Below are 26,731 nucleotides of genomic sequence, written 5' to 3'. Positions count from 1 at the left end.
AGCTGACTCCACCGGTTCCTAAATCCTGACCTCTCTGAGCCTCAGGCTCCTCACTGTAGAGATAGTATTTCCGTCCCGTGTTTCTGGGGAGAGATTTGGTGAAACGGAACACACAGGCGGTGGGCTTCTGGAACACCCCGCTTCTCTCTTCTCTGTAGTAGTCAGGGGCCATCCCCTGGAAGCTCAAGAGGCAGGAGGGATTGTGGCCGCAGGACTCGGGGACACTGGAGGGTGGAAAGAAGCCCCTCCCCCCAGCGTGGGGGAGATAGCCCCTCTCTCCAGGCTGGACTCGAGGGGGAAACTGGGGCTGGGTCTCCCGTCGCCTGTCCGATTACCCGTTGTAACTTGTTTCCTGCTATGCTTTCCGTAACTTCCCGATGTTCAGGAAGCTTCTGCTGCACAAACCAGCCTGCTGTGTGTGACTTTTTGGGCCATGAGAGGAGGTGGGCCTCGCAGGGCCTCACGGGGGGAGGACAGCAGCGGCAGGGGCCGCAAGAGTTTCGGAGCCAGGTGACAGGACAGCAGGATTCGGCCAGCATGGACTGGCCGGGGGGCAGCCAGGACTTGGGTCCGCAGCGGGATGGGGACCACGCAGCATGAAGGGGCTTTGCAGAGCTTGCTCCTGGTCTCCAGGGGAGGAGAGGAAGGGAAGAGGCCCAGGGGACTGCAGGACCCCATGTGTCCCCCCTGCAGGAGGACTCTGTGGCACCTGGAAGGAGTCTTCCTTGTTCAGGGAAGCCCGTACCTTTCCCATGTCCTGCAGTAGAGGAGGGGACACACACCCAAACTGGCTGGTCCCCAGGACCCTTTTCTCCCCAGTGCCCCCTCTCATCTCCTGTTCCCACCCCTCTCCTACCCCACAGCTCCGGGAGCTCAGTCCTCCCTCACTCCCAAGGAAGCTCAGTTACAAAGCCACAGACAGCACTGGCCTGCTTATTGAAGCCCCGCTGGCCCACTCCCGAGCGGAGCAAGTTTCTGGCAGAATGGCCCGGAGGAAGGGCGTGGTGGGGCTGGGGCTGGGAGCGCCGAGACAGGTCCACGTGCTGGGAATGTTGGCCGAGGAAAATCATTACCAGGAGTGACCTTGGTGGAGCTGGAGACGGGGGTGAAAAGACGAGCGAGTAGGTGTACATGGGCGTGGGCACGTGTGTGCACGCTTGTGTGCCAGGCATGCTTGGTGAGTTGGGGAGAGGGGAGTGGTGAACACATTTCGATTCAGTCTCTGCTCTCCCAGGACGGTTGTATACCAGAAACTGTGCGAGGCGCATTTACATCCGCTTGACCATGGGACCTTTACCTCAATCCCTCTAAGGGGCACACGCTCTTTTAGTTTCCATTTTGCGCACGAGGAAAACAAGGCTTCGCAGGTCAACTGTCTCGCCCCGCATCACGCTGCTGGACCCCTCTCTCCTTAAAGCCCTTCTGTGGTTCCCTGTGGTCCATGGAATAAAGTTCCAACCCCTTAGCATGGCAGGGAAAGCCTTCAGCGGTCGCCAGACCTGATTCCAGGGTGCTTTGAGCTTCCAGTGTGAGCTGCTCATCAGAGGCACTGGCTCCATCTGCCCTGGAGTCCTGGTGATTATGACAGTGGCTGGGCCAGGGGACCGCTGTGCATGCCTTGGTTTGTCCTTCCCTAGGAGAGCTGAGTTTCAGGGCAGGAAGAGGTTCTATATGACTTGGTTGCACAAGAGAGGAAAAAACCAACCAATGCCATTATTGGCTGAGAACCTCACGGTCAGGGCTCATGGGAAAGGAAACAGTCTTACACAAAGGGTGGGGACAGAGCTGGGACTAACCTTCAGATGACTCATCCCCCAGACCCTAAGCGCAGTCTCGCAGCAAGGATCAAAGTCTGAAGAGTGGGTGTGTTGATGCCCACACGGCAAGGATGCGGCGGGTGTGAGGGGGACCGAACCTGCCATGCTGCCAGCCTCCGCTGCAAAAGCCGCTCGACGCCTCACTTAGTTAAATGTATTTCATGTTTTCTTCCTTCAGTCAGCCAGACACGCTCAACCTCAGGCATCTCTCGTGAAGCTAGAAGGAAGGGCAGGAAAGAGAAAACTCCCTTTTTCAACAGGAAAAGAAAAAACAAAATGTCTCCCTGTGCTGTAGCTCCTTCCCCTTCCCTTAAGGGAAAAATATGGATTGGAGAGGTTTCTCGCTGCAGCATTTCCTTGCAGCAACGATGGCTGTCTGTCTAACTCCTCGTGGGCGCTGAGGATTTACAGCTCGGCATGTCTGGAAGTAGCTTCAGGGAGAAAGACGGTGGAATTTTATTCTTGCTAATTTAAAACAATAATAATTGTTCACGCGTTAGGAAGCATTCCTATTAAATCAAGCCAATGTTTCGGATCAACTGCAGTAGAATGAAGCCGAATTTCCCGATTGGGCCTCTGTTGGCTTTGTGATATTCATTTATCTGCCCAGCTTTTTGTTTCAGGAACCGGCGGCTGATAGCTGACCGAGGCCAGCCCCACGAGGTGCTGTGCGTGGGCAAAGGGGAGATGGGGAAGGATGATGTGGCTCATTCCTAGACATGGTATAAGGATTCTCACGGGGAACGGGAGGATAGGGTGTCAATCACTCGAACAGGGCTGAGTCCTGGGACCAACAGGGCTCCCCTTGGTGTCTGGATACCTGGCGGGGACTTTCGCTAACATCAGGAGCCCAGAGGAGGGTTGAGTTCCAGGGAGAGGCTGGGGGGGGGGGGTCACTTGGGCATGGCTGTACTTGGCTTGTAGTGCATGTGGGGGTAAACATGACAGGATCCGGGAAACTGGCATAAAGTGAACGAAGAACTGATTCAGACAGGAGGTGGGCAGGGCTTTGGCTCCTCAGAGAAGTCAGGGGCAGGCAAACTGAGCTCTAAACCCAGAATCAGGCTGAAAGGGGGAAAATAACAGGGGCTGGGCATGCATCTCCAATTGGAGAACAAATCCAAGGGGCCTGGTAGGGACCAAGAGTTGCTGGGTGGTCTGTGTCGAGGGGCGAGGTTGAGCTCAAGGCTCTGCGTCTTTGCCGAAAACGGGCCTTTATTGTAACTCCTTGTGCGTGTTGTGGGGTAGACCAGATGCCCACATGCAACCAGGACCTGCACAGAGCTGCGTTTGAGGACCCTTATCCATGGAGCTTGTGGGTCGTCCGGGAGCAGGTGTCTAGGGGGCCACTGGATGGAGCAGCCTGTATCTTAGAAGGCAGGTCTGAGCTAGGGAGAAGAAAATATGAGTTGTCCTCAGAGATGCCCCTGAGGAAGTGGTGCTTCTGGGTTGTTCTCTCAGGGGAGCATGGTGGAGCTGAAGAGGTTAGCTTGGGGGACCTGGAACTGGAGGTCTCTATGGCAGCAGGACAAACCACTCTGGTTTGCCAGGGATGGTCCTTGCTTGTGCCTGTGTCCTGTGTCCCGTGTCAACATTTAACAGGTGCCCGCTTCTAGTCCCAAAGACCCGGTTTGAATGATAGATGATATTGTTCATATTATCACTCCATCGAAAGCAAATTCAGCACTCCGTAGACCTGCCCATCTGACTGTCAATCAAGCTTTGACTCAAAGAACCCCTCTGTCTCTTCTCCCGGTGCCAACCGTCATTAGCTTGGCAACCGTTGCCTTTCGGAACCTCAGTTTTGCAAAAAATGACGGTCCCGTAAATCATTGCATCGGGACGCCTGGGTGGCTCAGCCGGTTAAGCACCCTACTTTGGCTCAGGTCAGGACCTCGGAGTCTGTGAGTTCGAGCCCCACATCGGGCTCTGTGCTGACAGCTCAGAGCCTGGAGCCTGCTTCCGATTCCGTGTCTCCCGCTCTCTCTGCCCCTCCCCTGCTCGCGTTCTGTCTCTCTCAAAAAACAAATAAACATAAAAAAAAAATCATTGCATTTATTTCCCAGCATTGTTGTAACACTGGCATGGATGAGAAAGGTCATTGTGAGCCCTCGAGGGCTCTGCGAGAGACCATAACCTCTTTCTCTGTCTCTGTCTCCTTCTTTCCCTACTCCAGAAATCAGGCCACCACATCACTGAGGCTGGGAAAGCCTGCTGACTCTTCTGTGGCCGAACATAATGACTTCCCTTTCTTTCTTCCAGCCCCTTTCATCTTTGTCCTGAAGATTCCTGAGGCTCTTCAGGGCCACAGAATGAAGGCAGTGGGACTACCAACTCGTCTTACGGGGCCTGAGCTGTGAGGACAGATGAAGAGGCTTTGGGGGAGGAAGGGATGGTAATTACACTTGTGCCCTGTGACAGCATTTCCTCCTTCAGGTCCAGAAGAAGGTCTAGAACTGGGTCTGCCAAAAAGCAGCAGAGACTCCATGTACAGAGAGCTAGGACCGGCGGAAGGAGGGAGGGAAAATCCTACTAGCTCCGAGTATTCATGCCACCCGGGAGATACTGCGTGTATTCAGCCTGGTAATGAGACTCGAATCCATATCAAACTCAGTGTGTTGAAGAAACAGGAATATTTGGCCTGGTGAGGGCTTGGAGGCTGGGGAGGCACTGGTCTTATAAGAAAAGATGCATTCCTCTTTCTGGAATGCAGAAACCGGGTGAACCAGGTGGCCCAAGGAGGTAGGGAGTTCCCCATCCCTGGAAGAATGGGAGCAGAAAGTTCTTGGTAGCGGTGTGGGAAAGCAACAATCCATGAGCCGGGGGTGGGAAGGCTGACTTTCAAGGCCCTTCCCGGCCCTGGGCTTCTAGGGCTCTGCCCACACTAGCCCCTGCTTTCGGTAGCCAGCTGCCTCCTGGATGAGTCAAAAGCCAGCCCAGCTCCGACCTCCTGGCTGGGTGGGGCTCCGAGGGAGGCGCCAAAGCCTCCCTCTCCTGCCACGCAAGGCCACTGTATTCAAGGCCTCTGGCAAACCATAAGAGACTCTTAAATACAGAGAACAAACTGAGGGTGGATGGGGGTGGGGGAGAGGGGAAAGTGGGTGATGGGCATTGAGGAGGCCACTTGTCGGGATGAGCACCGGGGGTTGTATGTAAGCCAATTTGACAATAAATTGTATTTAAAAAAAAAAAAGGCCTCTGGGGTGCCTCTTGCAGCCACCACCCTCCTGGAGTCAAGAACTAAATAAATTGGCTAAGGAAGGAGAAAGCAGAAACTATACACACACACACACACACACACACACACAAAGAGAGGGAGACTTGGTCTGAAATGAGAAACGCCGTCTTGCTCTGGCCTTTTATCATAAGCCCATGGAGATGAATATTCTGACCTAATAATCAAAACAGGCTGTAATTGCAAACAGACTCAGGGCTGCATGGCCGAGGGCAGATGCGATACCTGCTGAGCACAGCAGGCCCGGCCCCGCCAGCCCTCCTCCCACCGCGCGGATCGATGCGGCCGTCCAGCCGCACACCATTTTTTGGCCTGGCTTGCTCAAGCCCTGCTCACATTCTGCCTTCCTCCAGGGGCTCCTGGCTCCCTCCACAGGGACCCCAGCTCAGAGGAAGCCACCCTCCACCTCCATCCCCGGAGGAATGTGACAAACACCAGCAGCATCCGGAAAGACCACGAGGAGGAAGGAAGGGGGCTTTGGTCCCACCCCTCTCGAACTCCACCTCCTCTTGGCTCTGGAAGATGTTCTCCTGGGTGCGCCACCAAAGCCTGGAAGGTCCGCGTGTCCCCTCCCTGCTCCCACCTCCTTTATGTGTTTTGTTTCAGGCACACCCTCAGCTCAAATTTGCTTTGAAGGTCAGTAATTTCCACTCTTTTTTTCAAAACAACTGCACAGTTCTTCTGGGACCCAAATGCTGATTGTCTGCACTGAGGAATGAGTCTCCCTCAACAACAAGTACATTCCAGAAATATCCATCTAGCATCTCTAATGGGCAAGACATTCAGGGGAGCCAACGGTGAACCAGGCCTGGGTCCGTCCCCAGGGCACCCCCACTAGTGAGGACCTGACCACCCAATGGAGCCCCTACTATGTTTCAAGTATGATATAAATATCCCAAAGTGAGGATCTCACGGGAGAAGAGACCCAGGCTCAGACGTGTAGAAGAGACTCTTCACTGAGCAAACATTTATAAAGCGCCCGCCATGGGCGTTTTGGTACATCGGATACCGGGGCTTTGGACCAACCCCATCCTTGCCTACACAGAGTGGTGGCAGGATACCATCGACGCTCCAGCCCTGACCATCTGCATCCAAAGCAAGTGTTCCCCTGGCTCCTCACGTTGCTTGCTTTCTCTTTATAGACAAGTTTTTCCTGAGACAAAGTGAGGACCTCTGAAAGGGCTACTTCCTGATCCCACCCTGCAAACACGTGGTAGAGTCCCAAGTTCATAGAGGTCCCTGTTGGAATACTTGACATTCAACTCGGGAGGGTCCTGGCTCTCCCTCCTCAAGTGCAGTCTCCACCCTGGATGGTTGCAAGGCTTCCAGCTGTTCTTCTGGTCCCGTCTCTCCCCTGCAATCTGGCTGACCTTGGGCTGGCACTTCCTCTGTTCCAGAGGCTCCCATGGCTTCCCATGGACTTCTCTTGGACTCTTCAGTCTGCTGTTTCAATCTTCCTCAATTTACCCCCACCACCGTCCCCATCTTTTCCCTAAGTCCTTCCTCCTGGTGCCGTGGACACTCAGCAGCTCGTGTGCCACCATGGGTCTCTCTCTCTCTCTCTCTCTCCCTCTCTCTCTCTCTCTCTGTCCTCTCAGCAGGACAGATGAACTTGAATCTCTCCCACCGTCTGGGGTCTGGGCTGGTCTTGGATTCCTGCCTTACCTCTGCTTGAACCCTCGTCGCATCCAGGATCCATCCTTTCCCTGACTGGTGCACACTCTGCCTGAAGGATTTTCCAAGCTACTTGGATGGGGCAGAGGAACGCGATTCCCCAGTGCTAGGCCATGGGGCTTTCTGGGCTTTCTCAGAGAGTCTGAGCAGGGCCTTAGGCCAAGGCTATAGATGTGTCTCTCTAGGAAGGGTATTTTCCTACTATGGGTAGCATTTCATAAACCAAGGCACCCACCTCAGCCAGAAACTTGCTAGCAGGTCACAGTAAGACAGGGGCAGTGTGACCCGTGGCAGGAGGTGGGGTGGGGGGAGAGGTCGCGCTCTTAGGACGACTGCGGAGATGAAGGCCCCCGCGGAGAGCCTTCGTCCTTTATCAAGTGCCGTCAGAGGTGCTAGGCTGGGACTCGACTCCGGAGGGTCTGTGAAGCACCGGAAAAGCCCTCCCTTTTTCTTTGGCTGGCCTAAGAGGGGAAACAGGAAAGTGACCCCTGACTTCTTTCTTCAGGTGGTTCCATTTCCCCTTCTTTTCTCACTGCCCTCAGGTACAAACCCTGGGACACTGAAGGTGGCCCCAGAAGCAAAGTGCTGCTATCTGACGCCCGAGGGTTCCTGCGCAGTGGTCCCCGGCACGCTTGTTTCCTTGCTGACTTACTCCAACAAGCACTCGTCCATCGAGCGGGCCGGTACTGAGCGCCCACTGTATACCAGGCAGCTGGCGAGTGCTGCGGGACCAGGCAGAGGAGCCCCTGCTCAGGCGGGGCCTCAAGTTCCCAGTCCATTCGCTGGTTACGTAGGATACTGCGGGCAGCCGCCCCGGCCACCCATCCTGTGACTCTGCCAGAGCGCGCTCCGCTTTCCCACGAGGGAGGCTCTGCACGCCTCCTCCAGGCAGTCCTAGCTCTCGGCCTGCTTGGCCAGCCCCTGACCTGGCTCAGCTTCACCCAGGACCCCGTCCTCCCCTGGGCTTTGGCACCAACAGTAGCCAGACCAGTTGCCAGGGGTGGGGGTGATATTCCTGGTGGCACCACACCGGATCCGCCCGCAGCTGCTTTCACTTGCCCCCGGGAGGGCCCCACGGCTTCCCCAAGCCCCGTGGGAATTACTCATCCATCCCAGGAACGTCCTTTTATTCCACTGACACAGGAGCCCCCACCGCCAGCCCGGCCAGCACTCAGGGTCAGCTGCGTCCGGGACTTCCGCTTTGTTTCTTTGCTGATGCCCTCTGGTCCCCACACGACCTCTCAGGGCGCCTCTGTGGGTCACCCTCACTACTGGTTTCTGTATCATTAACACTTGGGACCAGGGACCCACAACACATTTGTTGACCAGGTGAATGAAGACATTTGGGATGAGGGTCCTTTGACGAATAAACATTTGGGATGAGGGTCCTTTGACGAATAAACATTTAAGCTGGGTCTTTTTTGCTTTTAATGTTTATTTATTTTTGAGAGAGAGAGAGACACAGAGTGTGAATGGGAGAAGGTCAGAGAGAGGGGGGAGACACAGAATCTGAAGCAGAATCCAGGTTCTGAGCTGTCAGCACGGAGCCGGACGCGGGGCTTGATCTCACGAGTGGTGAGATCAGACCTGAGCCGAAGTCGGACGCTTAACGGACTGAGCCACCCAGGGACCCCATTTAATAAGCTGGGTCTTAAGGAGGGGTAGAAGGTAAATAAAGGGCTGGGAAAGGCCATTCCAGAAAAGGCCAGGGAGTGGACAAAGACTTGGGAGTATGAGAGAGAGACTTAGGGTATAGGGCCTGGGGACAGGGTCCTTGCCACTAAAAAGCACGACATGGGAGTGAGGCTACGGGTGAGGTTACCAGCAGAGCGGGGGCCAGTCGGGAATCTAAAGAACCTTGAAGGACACCGGGGGATTTGGACTTCAACCTGAGAGAGGTCAGTGGCAATGTCTGAGAGAGGGAACGACACCATTTTATTACTTAGTTTTCAGGTCAGTTACAGTGGGTACAGGTAGGACATAGACTCATGGACACAAGGGGAGAATGATAGAGAAGGAGAATATTTAGAAGGCTCCTGCGATAACCTCTTTAAAAGTATATTTATTGAAGCTCCAAACAGTGATAAGGGACCAACTAACCTCAAAATACACCATGATGGGGAGAACAATGGATTTTCAAATTATTCTGTCATTTGCATAGAATCAAAGAGGCCACCTTCCTAGAAGGACCCCCCCCCCCCCCGCCCTGTAATTCTAGCGGCAATACTCGTGGGTATTGAATTCGACTTTCCTTTTTGCTGTACAGAAATAACTTGATTTTCTCATGGTTTGGCCACGCAGCCATCAGAATATAATTATTCAGAAAAAAAAGCCAGTCTCATAGCCTCGTTTATCAGGTGGCACATCAGCTTTCCTGGGTAAATGAGACACCTGATTTTTGTTAAGCAAAGCTATATACAATATTTGTCACACAATTATGTGGACACGTTTAACATACCTGCCAGGGAAAAAAAAAAGAAGGCCTTAGGGGCTCAAAGCCTTGCCAAGCATATTTATGTGTGTTGGAGGTAGCATGCTGTTCCCAGAACCCTTATCTGTTTTGAAGGCAGAAGATGCTAGAAGTGAAGTCTCTAAGGTCTGTGTTTATTGTCGGGATGTGAAGTGAGGCGTTTTCAATCAAGTTAAAGGACACAGAAGACATGCACACGAGCGTCCTGAGCATACACGCACATATGAAGCCACACGGCACCCACGTGCACAAACATACACACACACACACAAACCCATTCACACACACACGTTGCCTGGGACTAACACATCAAGCTGATGATCTGGCCTCTAGGATATTATTGCTGGAAAGGATTTTGAAATCATCTGGGCCAACCCCTCATGTAATAGATAAGATAACTCACGGCAGCCCAGAGATGGGAAGACACTTGCTTATAGTAATGAGTTACTATAAGGAAAAGCATGGGGGCACCTGAACTGTGGTGGCTAAATCCCATTTCTTTTTTTTTTTTTAAGTTTATTTATTTATTTTTGAAATTTATTTAAAATATAGACAGAGAACAAGCAGAGGAAGGGCAGAGGCAGAGGGAGAGAGAGAGAGAGAGAGAGAATCCCAGGCAGGCTCCGTGCTGTCAGCACAGAGCCTGACGCGAGGCTTGAACTCATGAACCGTGAGATCATGTCCTGAGCCAAAATCAAGAGTCGGGTGCTCAACTGACTGAGCCAGCCAGGTGCCCCTAAATCCCCTTTCTATAAGCACACCACCAAGACAATTTTCTTACAGCAAAATGCTTCTTCTAGACTGTGCTGTCTTCTGCAGGGTTCCAGACTTAGCCAAGAAAACCCGCTTGAGGCAATATTGACGATACCACAATTCTTGTTGGGTAACAGGAGCTGGACGTGTGCTCAGGATTGGCTTTTATACAGACCAGAATCCGTTCCTCTAGTTTCCTGAGGTGGGCAAAACTTGTGGACGGAAACCGGCCCGGGGAGAGGTGTCTCCGTGCCGTGAGCCTCTTCTGGTTTAATACCCTTGCCGGGCAGACGACTGTGATTTCCTGGAGTTGGCCCTTTTGGGGTCTGTCCCCATTTAACCCCTAAAAACAGCCCCTCTCTTTCTTCCTTCTCAGATAGACGTGGGGAGGAGTCAGCATCCTCTGTTGGTGTTTAACCGGCAAGATTTCACTGAACACCTGCCATGCACAGGACAGGGTGGGCACAGCATGCTGTAGGCACTCACTGAGAAGTGTCATAACTTCCTGCAGGTCAGGGAATGCCTCTTATCATTCATTCATCCATATGTTGATTATTTCGCTGCACTACCAACATGCTAGTAAATGATCTCTCTTGTGCTGAAATGCGATGTTTCACTTGCTTGTATGTCATAAGGCCATGCTTTACCATCTTTATGAGTATGGCTTAATGATTTTAATATTGGTCTATAAACATCTATTGAACTTTTGTCACATGGCAGACAAATGATCCCATAGGTGCCTCTGCCCATGTAATGTCATCTTTCTTCTTGCACAGCCCTAGGAGATGGTCATTACTGGTGTTGTCGTTTTCCCGATGAGATTACCTGTAGGTATTTTGCTTCAGGTTACAGAGGCAGGGATGCGACTCATTCCCAAAGACACTGTAGGGTGTGGTCTGAGAAGGTGTCCTGGAGGTGGGTGTCCTTTGAGTTGGACCTGGCAGGGTTTGGAAAAGTAGAGAGAAGTGGATGGAACCTTCTAGAAGAAGAGAGAGGGGAGACTTGCGGGCACAAAAAGAAGAGTGTGTCTGTCATGGCCGTCTGTGGCAAACAACAGAATGCAACTCTGGCTGATTCGAGTGAAAAGAGAAACGAGAACCAGGCACAGAAGTTAGGCTGACTGGCTCTTGACAAGGCCACCCTGGTCGTGCTGCTCAGGACTGGCCAGCTCACGGGCCAGCAAAGGCACCAGGGACCAAGGCGGGGGCTGGTCTCCGCGGAGCTTCAGCAGAAGGTCTGGGGTCTGCAGGAGTCGGGACACCGTCTGTGGGCCCATCCCGTGTGCACGGCAGATCAGACCCCCTCACACTGCCTGAGCGCCCTCTGGTCCAGCCCCGGAGCTTCAGTCACTGGGAGACCTCACCCTGTGGAGAAGGGCCGGCAGGCGTCTCTAGCAAGGAAAGCTTGAACTGAGGTGACTCTCAAAGGAGGAAGGGCATTCCGGGGGAAGGGGGCGGGATGGGAAGGACATTCCAGGCCAACGGAGGCCCTCGTACAGCGGGCCTTGAGAAATAGCGCTGCACAGTGACTGAGCAAGACGGTGCTGCCCCTCATTTCCTGTGATAGCCTCTTTGTGCCTCAGTTTCCTTACAGATAAGAGGAGGACCTTAGAGGTATTTGCTGATAGGGTAGTTGTCAGCGTTAAATCCAGGAGGTCCAAAATGGTGAGAAAAGTAGCGTGCCAAATGTTCTTGACAAATGTCACTGTTCTGGGGGAGTGTTACCATCGTGGGTGGAAGGTAAGCCATGCGCGTGTGCACGGCGCTGTGTGCGTGCTCAGAGTGGAGGGTGAGGACCGTCCCCGTGGGTCTGTAGGGTCTGAGGCATCGAGAGGCCACTGACCCTTTACCAGCAGGTGACGGACCCGACCGCATTTGTGCTTTAGAAAGTTCCTCGTGGGGAAGGTCGGCGAGGACCGGTAGGGGGTGCACCTAGAGGGGAAGAGACAGAGACGGGGGCCCTCACCAAGCCTTGGCGGGGAGACTGGGGAGTGGGGCCATTTGGGGAATGGCCCGGGCATAGAGTTCACTGGTCTTGACCTTTGATTGGATGAGTGGAATTGAGTGGGGACAGCCAGCTTTCTAGTAGAATGATAACTGCCCAAACTCAGGGTCCGTCTACTGGGGGGCAGGGGAATCAAGTTCAGGGGGCTGGCGGGGGGTGGTTAAAGGGTTGGTGGAGTGGCCTGGGGAAGGACCATGCCTCCAGTTAAGGGACTTATTCCGTGTGCGTGGCCATCCAGGGAGTGACGTCTGGCAGGCAGATGGCCCTGTGGGGCGAGGAAGGGGTTCAGCAGGGAGACCTAAGGGCGGAGAAGGAGATGAGCCATGCTGGGGTGCTTCAGACCCCAGGAGAGCCTGTACTTACCGGGTCTCATCTGGGAGCAATTTTGCTCTTCAGGGGACGTTAGGCAATGTTTAGAGACATTTTTGGTTGTCATGACTGGTGAGTACTACGGGCATCTAGTGGGTAAGGGCCAGGAATGCTGCGAAACATCCTACCATACACAGGACAGCCCCCTCAGCAAAGACTTATCCAGCCCAAATGCCACTAGTGTCCGGACTGAGAGAGCCCTGATGCCGGGAGAACAGAGGAGAGCCCCGGGCGTGGAAGCCAGAAGGACATTCTGTCCCCACATTTTTGGGGACACCGGGGAGCTCGAATGTCTCCCCAGCTGCGGGAGCTTCTCTGATACCCTGGAGGGGCTAATTCCCACCCAGGCTGCTATCATTACAGACCCCATAGGCCCGTGTCACCATTCTCATTGTTTGACTTGAAGGAGGCAGCTGGAAGGTTTCTCTCCAACCCGGGGCCAAGACCCACTGGGCCAGGAAGTCGGCCTTCCTTCCATCCTGAGTCAGCACGCAGCCCCCTGGGCCACCCCACACGGCTGTTGCCACCAGCCTGGTTCAACCCTGATGCCGTCCTCCCCCCTCCTCCCCTCTCTGTCTCTTGCAGGCCGCGCAGGCATGTCCCGATTCCAGTGACCTTTGGTGCCTTTTCTCTGTCCACGCCCCAATTTATTGCCGATCTCATAAAAAGCAAAACTTGGGAGAGAGAAGATTGAGTTTGCTTCTCGCAGCAGAATTTGATTTAGGGCCAAGAAGGTGGCAATTGCTGCGAAGCGGAGATCGGCTATTTCGGGAGTGCTGTGAATGATTTTTTCCATCTCCGAATGACCTTACATATATTCTGTCTCCCGCCCGCCCCCGTGTTGGGATTGATGGGGGGTGCTGGGACTGGGCTCCCATGGGCCCCGCTGCTGCTCCCAATAAATCTGTCTGATGGGCAGAAGAGGCACGAGCACCTGGCGGAATGGACGGCTGGATGGGCTGGCGTTTGAACACGCGGGGTGCGGACGGATGCCGGTGCACAGTAATCTCTGGGGCCACCAGGGCCCGCGGACTCGATCGCACGGGGCTATCCGCCTGCTGGGGGAGGTGATCCGGCACACTTATCAGTGGCCTTTGAGTACATCAGGGGGCCACCTCCATTGCTTTCCCTGGCTTTGTACATTCTTTGTCCCCATCGATGTCAACTCCCCAACTCTTCCCACCTGCTGCCACCGTCGCCGTCTGACAGATGCCAGCTGGGGCACCTGTCCTGGGTCAGGAGCTGGCCGACTTGGGTTTGGATCTCCTCCACCACGGGCAGAGGGGGCCACCTTGAGCTGATTTCTTCTCTTCTCTGAGCCTCAACTTTCAAATCTGTAAGACAGGGCCAACACTGGAGTAACAGTTTAACCCACCTTCTGGGATTTCAAGAGGAGAAGAATGGGATGTGGAACCGGGGGACTCACGGTTGGTTCCCGGCTCCCCCTGGCTTAGTTCAGGGACGTGGGGGATGTTCTCCTAGCCTCAGTTTCTCCATCTGTGACGAAAGGACAAGTGAGAGAGGGAGTTTGTGGGAGGTCTCGTGGTTCATAAGCACTTTGAGGAAGGCCTCCCAAAAGCCCCGCTCAGCACTGTTGGAGCTGACTTGTCCTGTCTGCCATAACCAGGGGACAGGGCGTTGTCGCTGTCTGTTATTTTATGCCTGGACTACGAGGCTACAGCTGTGCCCCAGATTGAGAGGGTGAGTCTTCTAGAAGGCACAGAGGAAGGTGTTTCGATAAGGGAATCATACTGATTTGGCTGTATCAAAGTCCTACGCCAAAATGAAAACCCTTGTCCCCACACTGTGCCCCACAGCCCTCCTTGACTCTTGGCCGTCCCTGGGCCCTTTTCCTTGTTTTATCTCAATCCCAGCTTCACGCCCCTTCCACCGGTCCCCGCCCCAAGAGGGGGCCCTGTGACAGCTGGGGAAAGGCAAGGGATGGAGGGGGGTGGTGACGGTCACTTCCACACCTTCCTGGGTGACCCTACATAGCTGAAAATCGAATGCTTGGTTTTTAGACTAAGTCAAAACGTCTCTGCGTCCACACGGCTGTGCCAAAACACGGAATCAAAAACGGTCACCATGTGGGGGTCACGATGTAGGGCACGCAAGGGGGGAGGTGCCACGGTGGGGTATTCTGGCTGGGTCTGCACACGCAGAAGCTGGTCCCGAGGCAGGGCTCAGACTCCTGGAGGTCAGCTGCCCTGACCTGGAGGTCACCTTGAGGAAGGCCATGGGGTGGCGACCACCCTGATTCTCCGTCTAGGCGAGCACAGTGTCCCTCCACTGCCAAGACCAAAAGGAGGCTCAGATTATAGGGGGCACGGGGAGCTTTTCAAGGGGTGTCTCCCTGAAGCAAATGGGCTGGAGAAACCCGGAGATGGACTGGTGCACCTCTCTCTTACTAAGAAGAGGAGTCGAGGGGAGAGGCTGAATGACCCTGCGGAGCCACAGAGCCAGATGGGCCCCGAGTCTCCGCCCCCCCCCCCCCCCCCCATTGCTCCTCACCATGGCACGCGAGCGGATTTTCTCTCTTCACACACTCGAAGTAGGTCGATTTTCACATTAATAAAATCTCTATTCTGTGGGTCTTTATGTATGGACGGGGCAAAATGGGGCTTGATGTATGAAGAAGGGAGGTAGGAGGAGATAGCATCCACGGAACACCGCTGGCACGCCTGGGACCCTGTGGGCCATTTCCCATGATTTCTGACGTGGTCCTCGTAACACTTGAGGAATCTGTTCTTGTTCCTGTTTACTGATGAAGAAATAGAAGCTTCAAGGAGTCCGTTCTTGCCCAGGGATCCTCAGAAGGTCAGAACAGAGCTGGTCTGTGCTTCCTATAGCTGGGGTTAATTAAGATCTGTCCTCTGGCAACTTCCAGGCTTAGGAGTACCCTCTGCCCAGTCTCCCAGTCCTTCTCGGTCCTCCATCCCTTCTTCTCTTTCCTTCCTTCCTCCTTCCTTCCCTTCCTTCTTTCCTTCCTTCCTTCCTTCCTTCCTTCCTTCCTTCCTTCTCTCCTTCCTTCCTCCCTTCTTTCCTTCCTTCCCTCCCACAGTTGATGAGCCGTCACTGTCTGCAGGCACTGTCCTAGGCACTGGGGATGTAGCAATGAACAAAAGAATGATTACAATCCTTTTGTTTGTGGAACTCAAATTTTAATCAGGGGGCTGGGGTGGGAGGCAGAGGGATGAACAGCGAATAAGATAAGAGGTGGGGAAGTATTTGAACTTGCTCACGTTCCACCATTTTGGCCTTCGTACAGCGTAACCTGGTAAACTCTGCTGGCGGTACCTGCAACGGGGAAAGATAAAGCCGACGTTGTGGGTTAGGGAGCGCAGGGTTAGAGGTATTGCTTCTGTGCTGCTACAAGAGCGGTTCTTCCAGCATGTTCCTCCGACCACGCAGACCCTCGGCTCCATCCAAACACCGAGTCTTGAAGCAGAAAGCCCACGACCTCCCTGGGTCCTCAGGCTCCCCGTCCCCCCGTCCCCTCCACCTGTGTCCCTCCGTCAGGCCCACGGCTCCTAGAACACAGTGGGCTCTGTCTGCCGGGGCAGCTGGCCCTCCATGAAACCGCCCTTCACGCCATTGTCTGCCGGCCCTTCAGGCCCAGCTGGAGTGTCAGCGCCTCAGAAGCGCCTTCCCGAACCTTGCCCTCCTCCCAGACAGTTTTAATCGCTCCCTCCTCTGCACTCACACACCACTTTATTATAGCACTTAGAACTGCTCTTCTCTTTAGAAGACGCTGTGATTTATTCATGTGCCTTATTAATGGTCCTATTCCCAGTGGCTGGCGCGGGGGGCCTGCTGTGCAGCGTGGATCCCGACAGGCCGGACGAGCGAGTGAGGGAAGGAAGGGGTGCAGGATGCGAGCTGCAGGGAAGGAGGGTGGGAGAGGTGGGGCCTTACGGACAGGGTCGGCGGAGGCAGATCTCGAGGATAGAGGGATGGTCCAGGGGACAGGGGAGGGAGGCCCCCGCCAGCCGCACCCTGTGGCCTCCCAGGCCCCGCTGTCCAGCCCAGCTGCTAGCCTTCTCTCTGGGCAGGCCTGTCCCAGTAGTGGGACTGGGGGGGGCTCCTCCTGCTCTGCCCCACATAGCACTCCTCAGCGCTGGGATCCTGTCAGGCAGGAGGACCCGCGGGCCGGTTGGTGGCCCTTGGATCGGACCGCCTGCCTGTGTTCGAATCCCAGCCGGGACCTTGGGCACTGGGTTGTCTCTTCTGTCGTTCCTCGTCCTTTCTCCTCTGTGGAGTGGCGGTCGTGACCGTCCTGACCCCGTGGGAGTGTTGGGAGTCTGGCCAGAAATGACGCACGCAGAGTGCCGGCCCAGAGCGGGCACGTAGTACGTGCTTAGTTAGCATTAGTTTTCTCTTTCTATGGTCTCTTTCCCTTCAGGGTGGCCTTCTGGAGGAGAGGGGCCCCCTCGGCCTTGGTGTCCGCTCCACGCACCTGCACCTACACCTGGAGGAGGCCAGTGACAGCTGCTGAGCAAGCCCTTCCCGGAGGGAGCGAGGCGCAGGCTTAGAGGGTCCGGAGGCCCAGTGTGACGGGGCCTGAGGGTCCAGAGCACAGCCTGGAGTGCAGGGGAGAGGCCAGGCCCCCTGTTTCTGTGAGATGAAGACCACCTCCCTCAGAGAAACCAGAGATGCCCAGAGCCCATCTTGCTGAAACGCTTTTCTCGGGGACATTATATATTCTGAGCCACAAGCCTCCCATAGACACTTCCTCCCTCACTTTACTCCTTTTCTTACTCCTCCATCATAAAAATCTCCAGAAACAGGTTTTGTTCAAAGTGAATGAGGCAATAAATTCTCTGTTTCTGACAGGCCGACAAGAGAGATAAATTCTGTAATGGGGACGCAGCCCTGCTCTCCTGCCCCGTGGAGCTCTGCTGATGTTAACGTCTGTCCAGGAGGAGGGCCCTGTGTGGGGGAAGAAGGAAAAGCAGGCACCAGAGGCCCCTGGACCCGTCTTGGGAGCCTGAGTTCAAGTGGGTGACTACTCAGCCCAGGAGGGACCTCCGTCATATATCAGGCTGCTTGTGACCAGGGACAGGTTTTCTGGTTTGTCTACTTGGCTAACTGATAAGCTGGATGGAATGAGCTTCCTTCCTTCCTTCCTTCCTTCCTTCCTTCCTTCCCTCTTTCCTTCCTTCCTTCCTTCCTTCCTTCCTTCCTTCCGTCTTTCCTTCCTTCCTTCCTTCCTTCCTTCCTTCCCTCTTTCCTTCCTTCCTTCCTTCCTTCTTTCCTCCCTCCCTCCTTTCCTTCCTTCCTTCCTTCCTTCCTTCCTTCCCTCTTTCCTTCCTTCCTTCCTTCCCTCTTTCCTTCCTTCCTTCCTTCTTTCTTTCTTTCAATTTCTTATCCATCAATCCATTCATGGACAAGGGATACCTAATTCCCTTAAAGTATCACCTTCCTTAAGAAGCCTTTCCACAAAGGACCAAAAATATTTACCATTCAAGTCATAGCCAAAGATTGATTTCCCTGGTAAATAAAGAGCTCCTACAAATCATTAAGAAAAATAAACAACCCCAGAGGAATCTGGGCAAAGGATATAAACAAACAGCTCACAAAAATGTAGTACATAGGGGCTCTACACCCAAGGACTTGTGAAAAAGGCTGACTCCCATACGGAAATGTCACTGAGATGCCACTCCCTCCTCGCCCCAGACTGTTCAAGACCGTGCTAATCAGGGTGTGGGACAGGCACACACTGCTGGACGGTGGGCACCGTGTGCAATGGTACAAATGCCATGGAGGTCGATCTGACCCAGCTCCTCTGGAGGGTTCTGTGGCAACATCTCCACACTGCCCCGACCCGGCGATCGAATCTGCTCCTAGAAGTTTATTCCACCTGTACATACGTGCAAGATCGTGCTGTCTGTACAGGGTGGTTCACCGAAGCATTTTCTGTATCACCAAAGATAGGCAACAGCCTAAATGTCCATCACTAGGGAATTGCCTAAATAATTTACGGCAGATCGGTACAAGTGAATACTATGCAGGCATTGGCCCAAAAGGTAATCGGGAGTACCTTTACGTGCTAACACGCATTGAGTTCCCAGACACATTTTTTAAGTGAAAAAGGCAAGGCATTCAATGGAATGTAATGCAAGTTATGCTGTTTCTATAAAAGTGAAGAAAATGAATATATATATATATATATATATGTCTTCACTTTTATGCAAACAGTAGCATAATTTGTGTTATGCACAATGCAATCTATGCAGCATGGGGCACACACACAGTATGTCCATGGACTATACGTCTAGCTCTGTGACATCAAAGGCCTGGGAGCCATGGCTGCTTCTGGGGCGCATCGTCAAGAACTGGGAGGCTGGGGACACTGGTGGGAGGGAGGCTTTCACTGTATATTCTTGGTGTCTCTTGGAGTTTAAATCTTGTGAATGTATTACCTATTCAGAAAAATAACTGCCATTAGCACTTCAGAAGGAAGATAAAGGAGGCTTCCTTGACTCTCCTTGGTGAGGTTGAGGTCTGGGACTAGGCAAGGGCCGGTGTCCAGAGAAATCATGGCACAGTCTGGGGCCCATGCAACTGGGTGTGGGTGGGGCATTGTTTTTTTGGGGGGGGGTCTTGACCTGAGCAGAAATCAAGAGTCAGATGCTTAACTGACTGAACCACCCAGGCGCCCCAGCAGCAAATTTCTTTGTGGCTTGTTCTCCTCTTCTAAGGATATAGCGAGGGTCAGAGGCAGACTCCTCACGGGCTGCAACAGAAAGGGGTAGAGGGTGGTTCCCATTCAACGGCGTCCTGGGGAGATGCATTTAGCTCCAATTAAGCCGAGCCTTCTAGACCTCCTGATCATTTGGCTTGCATTTGCCTGCCATTTCTTTGCCTGCGTTTTTCTAGGACTCCCGTTTTATAAATGTGAAAAACGGAGACTCCGGCAACAATTCACTTGAGGCCATCTGGTTCATCATCGCTAGAATCAGGTCTTGAACTCTTGCCTTGGGATTCCAGATCTTTCTACCACAGTATGCGTCTCTGTCTCACTATTCATATGGGTTTACGCGATTGCTCATGAAACAAACCCATACATGGTTTGTGATTTCTTTCACAGACGTTCAGCAAAGAGAAACCCCGGGCCTCCCAGCTGTGACGCTGGGAGTCTCACTATTTGTGCCCAGGTGTCAGGCCTATCAGACGTTGAGCCCCGGGGGCGGAATGGGTGCCCACTAGAGGCTGGGCCCAGGAGACAATGGGCAGCTCAAGAACAAGGCTGCTGCTGGGCCTCTGCTGTGAAGACCACCACTGGCTAGTTTAATTAAGAGCTGGGGGAGGGGTGCACGGAGGAGAAGAAGGGTGCATTGTGTCCGGGGAGCCGATGAGGTCAGCCGAGGAGGCTCGGGAGGGGCCTGGGAACGAGCGGACACCGGCCTACCTCCGGGATGGCCCAGACTCCCAGCGTGAGCAGGTCCGCACAAGACGCTGCTGGGACTGGCTTCTAGACTGGCTGCCTCCTCATTTGCCCACCGTCCTGGGCCATGAATCGAAGGTCTCCAGTCCTCCTCCAGGCTTCCCCGGGGGGGCGGGGGTGGGGGGAAGGGCTCCCGACTTTTCCCCAAGCCTTTCCCCAGGGTTCCCATCTCAGTTTTTCTGCTCACACACTCTGTGACGCACAGCAGCGGTGGGGCGGACTAAGTGGATAAGCAGACGAGACGCAGCGGAGAAATCACAAAGCGCTGTAGAAGCGCGCTCAACAATGCCAATAGTAACACGACCATCCCGCCAGGAATCCGCCTTCACCACCCCAGCTGGCCCCCCGATCACCCTCTGCCTCCCTTTCCTATGATATGAGCAGAGTCATCTAGATTTTATTCAACTTCCCCACTGAAAATACTCTATTATTTTTCTAATTCTACAAGTAGGGCAGGTTCACCGTAAAACATCGAGGGGAAAAAAATTTTTTTTTTTTTAAGAAAAAAAAAAAAGATCCAGATTTCCAGCTTTGACATTGTCGCCATGTGATCTGGGGGAAGCCATTTCTCTTCTCTGGGTTTGCTTTCCTCACAGAGCCGCTAGATCAAAGGTGACAAATATGTGACACGCACACTGCCCCGTTCCGTTCCAGTGCTGGTGGCAGACCTCGCTAATGGATCACAGTGTTCTTCCTACTGTGCCTGGATGCGGCTTCAGAGTCGTCCCTGACGCAGCCTCCAGGCAGCCTCTGCCAATGCGTCAGAGCGGCTGGGAGAAGTCTGTTGTCCATTGATGAGCGCGCGAGCGAGCTCTGATGTTCTCTGACGTCTTGGACGGGAGGGACCCAGGGTTCAGGCCCCGAAGAGGAGCTTGGAGACTCCCTGAAGCTGTCCCAGTGCGATAGGGAGTTTCCTCTTATCTGGTTCAAACATCTCAAGTATTGTGCAGCAGATCGTGGCTTCCAATGGGGAGTTCCCTGACAATTTCCAAGAAATTAAAAGAAAAAAAAAATTCTTGCAAAGTCAATGGAATGCAAGTGAGTGACTTAATAAATTCACACCCACACAAATGCCTGTGTTCCCTCTTCATCTCAACACGAAACTGGGTGGGGTAAAATACTTTTGAAGATCTTGCCTCCAAAGGGCACGGAACGAGGGGAAGGTTGTTGACAGTAGTAGGGACCTACTCCGCGGAGGCGTTTTGTGTTCCGTACATCCCCGCTGTGGGAGTTATCATCATCCCCTACAGTACAGACGAGGAAACTCAGACCCAGAGAACAGAAGCAAGTGGTTCACGGTCATCTGGCTTGGAAGTGATGAAGCAGGGGCCCGCACCCAGCTTCTGAAGCCCCCACTTTCACCACCTATTAGCTGTGTAACCTTGAACCTCTCTGTGCCTCAGTTCCTTGATCGGTTAAATGAGAATAACACTCTCCCCTACCCCACTGGGTTGCTGCGAGGACTGAATGAATCAGTCCATGTGAAACAACCACCACCATTCTAGTCTATAGCAAGCCCACGGTCAGTGTTAGTTATGACCAAATCCTGAATCTCAGGGCTTGGACCCGGGCACAGAGAAGTGAGGGGTGATTTGGCATGGGGCAGGGGGGGGGGGCTTGCAGATTTCACCATGGCATACCCAAATGGGGTAGCGGTTTTACTCCCAGGCTCTCTTCAAAGAAGCTGCGGAGCTTCATTCTAATATTTGGCCAAAGTTCAGTGATATCAGCTCCTCCTCCAGGAAGCCCTCCTGGATAGGTGGGCCGGTCTGCTCATGCTTCCTGCTGCGGGCTCCTAGCCCCCGCTGCCTATGCCACCCTTTGGCCTCAGACAAAGCGGGCACCAGCAGCGGCAGCGGCGGGGCCCGGGCGGCTCAGCTCGGTGGCTTTCATGAAGCTTGAGCTCCCGGGAGCCCGAGCTGGGCTGGTCTGCTTTGAATGCTATTTGCATTGCAATAGGCCAGCCTAGCCTTCAATACAGGCCCCTTCTCTTTTGACAGAACAGCCTCACAATTGCCTATTGACCGGGCACCTGTTCCTGCCCCAGACATTATGCAAATGCCGGCCAGGAGCGAAGCCGCCAGCCCCCCGGGCCATTGTGCATTGAACCCTGATGGCGCCCTGCCAGCTCCCAGCGGCCTTTGTTTCCCCGGCTGCGCTGAGCCACCCCCGCCACCGCCCCCCTCCCCTGCCCGCCCGAGGTGCCCCGCCGAGGAGCCGCCCGCTGACAGCTACTTGGGTCCTTGCACCTGAAGAAAGACCCCGCAAGCTGGAGGCTGGCCCACGCTGAGCCCAGGCTGGGGGCCCCCAGAGGCAGCCAGGGACCAGCCGGGGCCCTTCACGTCCCTGGGGACCGCTGAGAGGGGCCTGGCAGGCGAGGAGGGGGCAACCCGGACCATGCCATCTGGGGGAGGGGGATTATAATAATCACTCTCACATCTGCTGAGGGCCTTCCAGTTTGCAAAACCCTGTTACGGCCCTTCTCCCCGCAAGGCACACCTGCCCCTTGAGGAGGTGGGCAGGGCAGGCCGATTGTGTGCCTTTCACACAGGAGGGGACTTAGGCTCCCTGGGGGGAGCTGGCTGATGCCACACAGAGAGTCAGGGGCAGAGGGGGACCCAGGGCTGTGGTGTCTGCCTCCAGGCCTTTGGGCACACGGCTTCTCTTGTTTCCTTCCTCTTGTCCACCTGTCCTCGCTCATGGCTGCCACTCCCCCGGGCCACCATGGAATACCCTGCACGTGGCTCCAGCCCACTTTCTCCTTTGGGGTTCTTCATCCTCTTCTGTTCTCTGGCCTTCATTCACTCACCCCAGGAAGCTGGGTCCCGGAACCAGCAGCGTCAGCATCACCTGGGACCTGTCAGAAATGCCAGCTCCTGGGCCTAGCCCAGACCCTTCTGAATCAGAAGCTCTGTGGTGGGTCTGTGTGTGTTAAAGAGCCGCCGTGTGTTCTGATGCACGGACAAGGCCAAGGACCACGGACCCAGACGGCCGTTTCCCTCTTCCCTCCCCAGACCCTGGCTGCCATCCCTTCCTTCCAGAACGTGGCTCTCTCTCCCTGCCACCTTTCTTGCTGGCTCCTGCTGTTGAGAAATTACCGAGCACCCGGCTGGTCCCAGGCTCAGGGCACCCACTGCATGAGGCGCACCTTCAAGGGCGTCAGCCTAGCGAAGTCACGGCCAGCTGTGTCATTCAGTATTTGCAGGCTGAGTGCTGGTGCTTTGGGAGAGGCCAGGGAGGCGGTGGAGGGATGCAGGTGCAGACCCAGACGTCACGTGCATGCCGCTGGCAAGGTACAGCTGGGGTGGCAACGGAAGAAGAAGGAAGAGAAGTGATGCCAGGGTCACTCAAGTGGCCCAGATGTCCCGTCACAATCTCCTTGAGCTCCCATTCCATGCCATTCGTGGCTACTTTGCATCTAGAAGGAGGCCCGTGATCCAGGAGGCAGGATGGGTTGGGGGGGGGGGGCCTGCTGAGACCTTCTGGAGGCAAGGGTTGGAGCGGGGGAAGGCTCCTCCAGCTGGGGTCGCTTTGCAGAGCTGCTCAAGAATGGAGGGTTCCAGCTGCCATGGGGCCACCAACCCACAGGCGCAGCAGCAGATGTCCTTGGTGGGGTGGAACCCTTGTCCCCACCCCACCCCTTCTTTCCAGTCAGGCCACGTCTGTCCCATTCCCCTGTCTCAGAGGAGCCACCAGGATAGGGTATCGGAGCAGAAAGAGGGCAAAGCACCAGCGTGACCCTGAGCGCCATCCCAGCTGCCCCCCAGCAGCCCTCTGGCCTCGACAGTCTTTCACCCGATGCCAGAATGCTTGAAAGAGGTTAGCCAAAGCAAGGAAATCTGATCTCACAGGAAGCCAGAGCGAGGTTTTCAGAGCCAAATGTTGGTCTGGTCTCACGATTTGTCTTCCTCAAGTGCTGTCAGGGTGTTCTTTGCCTAAAAGATAAAGGTAAAAGAAAAGTAAATAAAGTCAGCCCTCCTCAAACCGCATTCCTCGGTGCGGCATTCAAGGCCCCTTTGGAGAGGATGCTGTCACTGCCTTTCTAGGGTGCTCCTCTGGCCTCACCGCTCTGTCATTCTATACCACCCCTCTGAGGCTCCGCCAGGAGGTGTCATTTCAATCTTCTTCCTTTTGGGGCCGTCAGACTAACTACTCATGCTTCCAGACTCTCCTCAAATGTCTCCTCCATCGGGAAGGCTTCCTAATTCCTCCTTCTATTCAAGAAACATTTATTAGGCGCCTCCTGGGTACCAGTGTTCTGGGCTTCGGGGATAAGGTGTTGAGTGAGAAGTTGCCGGTCTCTCAGAGAGCTCCCAGTCCAGCGGAGGGAGCAGACCACAAGGCTGGGAGGCCTGGATGAGGGTTTAGGTGAGCCTGGGGGTGGAGGGCCGCTGAGAATTTGCGTCCGCCCTGGTTGGTGAGCTCGTCAGTTGGGAGGGGAGCAGGCAGGGGAGGACCTAGGAAGGGCTGCCCCGTTTTTGGATGTGTGGATGATAGAGTGAGTCCTGAGATAGAGACGGGAGAGAGACAGACCCAGGCTGGGGATCAGATGGGAAGATGTCGAGTTGGGTCCTGGCTGAGCTGAATCTGACTTGTCCATGGCCCAGGCAGAAAGAGATGCCCGCCGGCGGCCGGATGAGGGGTCTGGGCTGGTTTCGACTGCTGGGCACCAGAATGTGGAGGGGGCAGTGGGGCTTTGACAGGCTCTCCTGTGCCCCCAGACAGAGGTCACGGCAAGGTCTGCTCTTTCAGGCTCCAGTCGCGCATCGTCTCCTTCCTCATAACACGGAGCACCCAGTGTCCTGGTGGGCGGGCCCCATGGATGTGATGCCCAGGAAATCAGCAGTAGGTTCGGGCCAGACTGCCCCGAGAGGGAAGTGATGCTACCCCATTTCCCAGAGGAGGAAACTAAGGCTCAGGAAGGGGCAGCGATCATTCTGGAATGTTAGCAGCCATGGCATTTTAGGAGGGTGAAAGATTTGCTTTTGCAGGGGCGGGGAGGGGGGAGCGGAACCCCACAGAGGGGAAACCCCCTCTCTCAGGCTCATGTGACGGAAGCCGTGTCCTGACTTCCGGTTCAGTGCCTGTTCCACGGCACCTGTCCCATCCTCCTGGAAGCTTGAAGGGCTTCTGATTATCAGGAAAAAGTGCTCACCCAGGTCTCGGCGGATGCTAGGCCCAGACACCCGGACACTTGAGGGCACGCCCTGGTCCCCGCAAGACATTTGGGAACCGTGGACTCAAGATCCGTTGTACCTGGCAGGAACCAGCTGGCGACTCACTGGGTCTGGGCATGGGATGCGCTTTGGTCCAATGTGGACGCAGGGGGCGGAGGCGTGGAGTTCTGACTCACCAGTATCACTGTGTTGGGGGGTGGGTAGGAAGCAGGATTTGAACTAGGCAGTCTGGCATCCCCTCATCTCTCTCCCACTGAACACAGTCTCCTTTTTGTTGGTCCCCACAGCTCCCAGCTTCGTGAAGGGGACCCCTGGGATCCCCTCAGGGCACAGACTTGTTTCCTGGGCTCCAGTCCAGGGTCCTCCCCACCTTGGGTTTATTCGCACCAGGCCCAGGCGAGACCCGGAGGCCCAGACCTGCACTCGTGTCTGCCATCACATCACCCAGGGGCCCCGGTCAGGTCCTTCTCCCTCTTGGCGCTCCCATTTCCCCTGTGGGCTCATTGTTGGCGTGGGGGGCGCTTTGTATTTACAACAGTCACCTCGGCGCTGGCAGCCTCCCCTTCCCGTGCTCCGGCTGCCCACGGCTGCAGAGCATGACGTCCCCTCTGCGGGCCTTGTAAAAACTTTCTTGGGAATTGTGATTCAGACTTCCCCCTTCCCCAGTCACCAGCATCTGATTTACAATCCAGCTAAATTGTATTTTCCTTGTGAATCAGGACCCAGCTGGAGGATAATGGAGCAGGAGCCCCTTTCCTTGGCTGTCACCGGATGAAACCGCCCGGCTGAATGGGCTCTGGGACGAGTCTTCGAAGGCGGCTTAGAGCCAAGAGGGGACCTGGGCTTTGTCCCGCGAGGCGTGTGCCCTCCCTTTCCATGGCTCACACATTTGCCACGGGCTTTGCATCTCTCCTTCCCCATGGACAGCCCATCAGCTCTCCCGCTCTGGTCTTAAGCCACCGGCTCCCCTCTGGGTGGGTTGTTCAGCCTGCCTTCCCTGTGTCTTCGGATCCAGACGTAAGCGTGCTTCTCGGGGCCTACTCTGCCCCAGGCCCTGGGCCACGCTCCTTCTTACTCACGCTCTCCCTTTTCCAAGATGAGCGGGGCTTTGTCATCCCATTTTACAAGGGGGAGAAACTGAGGCTCAGTGGGGAGAAATGAGCAGCCTCGTGCTGCGAAGCGGCATCGGAGAGAGCCAAGGCTGGGACCAGACCTGCCGCCTTCTTCCCTTGTCATTTCTTGTGAGTGCCTTCCCATCCTTTCGCTCAATGTCACCATGCTAACATACGAGGGCCCAGAATGGCTTCCGCTGATATCTGGTAGACTGAACACTTCTTTTCAACCCCCATGTCTGAAATACCTTTTCTTAGTTCTCAGTGCCCAGGAGGGTGATGATCCCATAGGGGGCCTGCAGAGACAACCAGTCTCTGCTCTGGCAACGCTTTGTCGCGGTTTCAATGACCCAACATTGGGTGTGGCCTTTAATGCTGGCTCTAGTGCTCACAGCAAATTCCAGAGGCAGTAAAGTCTGAGTCTGGCCTGCCTGCCTGGCTGGATTTAAATCCTACTCCTGGACCCATAGCTATAGGATGCTGGGTTGTTGAAAGGATTAAACACATTTATGTGTGTAACATGCATAGAACTGGTTCTGGCACCTTGTAGGCATTGATTACTGGTAGTCGTAACAGTAATGGAGTGCGCCGGGTCTGAGAAGGGGGCTGGCGGTTGTTCTGGCTTTTTCCCCTCTCCTGCTAGAAGGCCCGGCGCTTGGGGCCCGGATGGGGA

Source organism: Prionailurus viverrinus, chromosome D2 (genome assembly GCF_022837055.1).
Source record: "Prionailurus viverrinus isolate Anna chromosome D2, UM_Priviv_1.0, whole genome shotgun sequence".
In the NCBI taxonomy this organism is placed as follows: Eukaryota; Metazoa; Chordata; class Mammalia; order Carnivora; family Felidae; genus Prionailurus; species Prionailurus viverrinus.
This window is presented reverse-complemented; position numbering follows the sequence as displayed.